Genomic DNA, 4,303 nt, shown 5'->3' with positions numbered 1-4,303 from the left:
AGTTCATTTGTTGGACTGTGGCGATCTTTTTTGTATAGTGCCACTGAATTGCCTCGAGTTCTGCTGTCCGCTTAACACTGTGTGGTGACCACAACTGAGAGCAATAGTCTAGGCGGCTCAGAACAAATGTCTTCCATAGAATCAACATGAATTTTTGATCCCTTGTACGGAAAGTCCTCAGTATCCACCCTGACAGTTGTCTGCACTTTGCTGTCAACTTGACAATGTGCATGTGAAATGATGCATCACTACACATGTTGATGCCCAGATCTCTTACTGTTTGTGGTTCTGGGATTGCAGTACCTCCAGGCCCTGTGTATATATATATATAAGAGATATGCTGTGCTTGAGAAGACCCGGCAAGCCAAGTGAGACTAACTGTGGCTTATACTAGTGTTGCATAATCGGCCCATTGGGCAATACACTATGCCTGAGAAGACTTGTTGAGTCAAGCGAAATCATTGTTATGGCTGATGCCAGTACTGCATGGATGGCATATAAAAAGCACCATTCAAGCATGGTCCATACCAGTCCCTCTGGATTGGTTCCTGTGCCAGTGGCATGTAAAATGCACCATTTCAGCATGGTCGATGCCAGTACTGCCTGACTGGCCCTCGTGCCAGTGGCATGTAGAAAGCACCCACTACATTCTTGGAGTGGTTGGTATTAGGAAAAGCATCCAGCTGTAGAAACCTTGCCAGATCAGATTGGAGCCTGGTGCAGCCTCTTGGCTTTGCCAGTCCTCCGTCAAACCGTGCAGCTCATGCCAGCATGGAAAGTGGACATTAAAAGATGATGATGATATATATATATATCGTGGGAGAGTTCACAAAAAAAACAAAAAAAAAAACAAAGACGAAGACAGGTGGTGTAGAAAACAAACAGATGTATTAGTATAATACTTGAGAATTGAAAAAGTCTTTAATGTTTCGAGCCTACGCTCTTCCACAGAAAGGAACACAAAGAAACAAGGAGAGACAAAAAAAGTTTAGAAAGTATAAAAACATTTTTAAGAAAAATTCAAAAGCTTCATCCCTCCCCCCACTATTGCTTGACAACTAATGTTGGTGTGTTTACATCCTCATAACTCAGAAAATTGGCAAAAGAAACTGATAGAATAAGTATTAGGCTCAAAAAGAATAAGTCCTGGAGTTGATTTGTTCAACTAAAGGTGGTGCTCCAGCATGGCTGCAGTCAAATGACTGAAACAAAAAAAGAATAAAAGAATGCATTTCCTTTTTTCATGACCCAATTTTAACCCCAGAGGTGTGTGAGTGCGTGTGTGATGGGAATTGTCTATGTTAAGCTTATGTTTCAAATACCGTAGAACCAAAAAAAAATAAATGTAAAGCATAAAAGACCAACAGGATCTGTGTCTAAATCACAAACAAAGCATTTTGGCAAAGTATGTGGAAATGCTGGTATCTTGTGAGATCCGAGTTCTGTATTTGTTTGGTTCCCTGCTTCTCCCTCCCCCTTTTTTTTTTTTCATGTCAAAATTGGGGTATGTCCTTCCAAGTAGGAATATCTTTGTGGGGAGAAAAAAAAAAACCAAAAACAAAACCCATTCTCCCTACCAAAATTCTTTCCTCACTTTATTGGAATTTAAAGACATTTACTCTCCTACGACATGAAAAGAAACATAAAAATAACAATAAAAATAAAAGAAGGAAAAATCAAAAATCAAATTGTGTAGAGAGAAGAATAAAAGAACAGACAATAGTGTGGTTAAGAAGATTGCTTGGCAACCATATGGTTCTAGGTTCAATCCTAATGAATGACATCTTGGGGAAGTTTTTTCTAGAGTCTTGTCAGTGAATTCGGTTGATGGAAATACAGTGCTCCAGTATGGCTGCAGTCCAATGATTGAAATATGTAAAAACCATCATCATCAGTCTGTTTTTCATGCTGGCATGGGTTGAATAGTTTGACAGGAGCTGGCAAGCTGATGAGCTGCACCTCGCTCCAATGGTTTCTACAGCTGGATGTCTTTCCTAATGCAAACCACTTCACAGAGTGTACTGGGTACCTTTTAAGTGGCACTACACAAAACATGTAAAAGACGAAAATAAATAACTGCAGAGTCATTCTTTGATTCTTTTACTGGTTTCAGTCATTTGACTGCGGCCATGCTGGAGCACTGCAGAACTAATTCTTTGTAAGCCTAGTACTTATTCTATCAGTCTCTTTTGCCAAACCACTAAGTTGCAGGGACATAAACACACCAACATTGGCGTCAGGTGATAGGTGGTGGTGGGGGAGACACACACAGATACATACATATATCAGATTGGAGCCTGGTGCATCCCTTTCAGCTTCTCAGTCAAACCATACCAGCATAGAAAGCGGACATTAAACGACAATGATGATATATATATATATATATATATATATATTTACATACACAACAGGCTTCTTTCAGTTTCCGTCTACCAAATCCACTCACAAGGCTTTGGTTGGCTCAAGGCTATAGAAGAAGGCACTTTTCCAAGGTACCATGCAGTGGGACTGAACCCTGAAACAAGTGGTTGGTAAGCAAGCTTCTTACCACACACCCACTTTCATCTTTTTCTTATTGGTAGTCTCTTGAGTCTCAGAAAGACAGTTCTGCAATTTCTTGCTGAACAACCTCCACAAATGTTTTGCTTATAGCAATCAAATATCTATGCTGTACATTAGCTCAATCCCTCTATCAAATCCACATTACCTGTACAGGTGCATGGTAGGTCGCATGTCAGGCATCAAAGTGAGCAATGTGAAATTCAATGTTTTGCTCAAGAACACAAAGCATTGCCCGGTCTGAGAATTGAAATCACCATTCCAGACTCTGAGTGCAACATCCCTAAGCACTAGGCCATGCACTCTGAGTTATTTTATAAAATTATGTTACAGAGTATCATTAAATGTTACCTGATCAACGGGGCTAGACAAATAAAATGTACCTAGAGACATTATATTCACCCAAATGATTATAAATCAAACATGTTTCATAACTGATTAAATTAATTAATGCACAAAGAATTTCTAATAGAAGCTTTCCATTCTACATTATATATATTGTTTCAAGGTGGTGAGCTGGCAGAATTGTTAGCACATTGGACAAAATGCTTAACAGTATTTTGCCCATCACTACATTCTGAGTTCAAATTCTGCCGAGGTTGACTTTGCCTTTCATCCTTTTGGGGTTGATAAAATGAGGTACCAGCCAAGCACTGGGGCTGATATAATCGACTAGACCCCTCCCTCAAAATTTCAGGCCTTGTGTCTTTATTAGAAAGGATTATATACATTGTTGCTATTATGTAAAACTGTTGTATGTCCAAATGCGTTTTTTTTCAATATTTATTTTTGCTTGTTCAAGTTATCGTATCTCCAGCTGCTTCAGATGCCAAGATATCAAAAATTGTCAAAGTGTAGTACAACAGTTTTGCTATGGAATGGTGAAATGGACTTACAACACTTTTGCATGATAGCACCAATATATATATACTTTTGGTTTTTCTTCTTGAATCCTTTCTGAAAGGCTGTCTTACTTTGGTGGAGATTTGAAAATTGAATGTAAATTCACATGACTAAACACTATGTGATGTTTAAACTGACCGCTAACAGTTCAGTAATTAATGCAATAATCCAACAAATTTAGAATAATTGAAATTACTCTCTTAACAAGAACAAATCCTCTGAATAACTAGTTTAAGGTGGGGCTTCAGCATAGTTTCAGTCAAATGACTGAAACGTGTAGAAGAGTGAAAGAATACACACACACAGGCTTTAGATCACTAACTGAACTGGTTGAGCCTAGCCATTGACAGTTTGTTGTCTGTTCATCTGTTCAGCATCTGGTGACATTCACCATTGACTCGAACATCTGGCTTGGTTTTTAGTCACATTTGTCTTTTCCTAGCAAAAATATCTCACCTCTGCATTCCATGATTACAGCTGATAACATTGGTTTGTTAACTGAACCGGTTGATCATTTGTTGTCAGTTCATCTGCTTAGTATTTAGTGATATTGATTTGATTCACCATTAATTTGAACATCTGACTTAGGTTTCAGCTACATTGGTCTTTTTCTAACTGAAATATCTCATCTGCGCATGTCACAGCTACAGATGATAGTAGCATTAGCTCACCACTAACTAAACTGGTTGATCTTGACCATTGACAGTTTCTTGTCCATTCACCTGCTCAGCATTTAGTGGCATTCACCATTGACTCAAACATCTGGCTTGGTTTTTAGTCACATTTGTCTTTTCCTAGCAAAAATATCTCACCTCTGCATTCCATGATTACAGCTGATAAC

This window comes from Octopus bimaculoides, chromosome 16 (assembly GCF_001194135.2).
Source record: "Octopus bimaculoides isolate UCB-OBI-ISO-001 chromosome 16, ASM119413v2, whole genome shotgun sequence".
Classification (NCBI taxonomy): domain Eukaryota; kingdom Metazoa; phylum Mollusca; class Cephalopoda; order Octopoda; family Octopodidae; genus Octopus; species Octopus bimaculoides.
The sequence above is the reverse complement of the archived record's forward strand: the minus strand, read 5'-3'. Positions refer to the sequence as shown.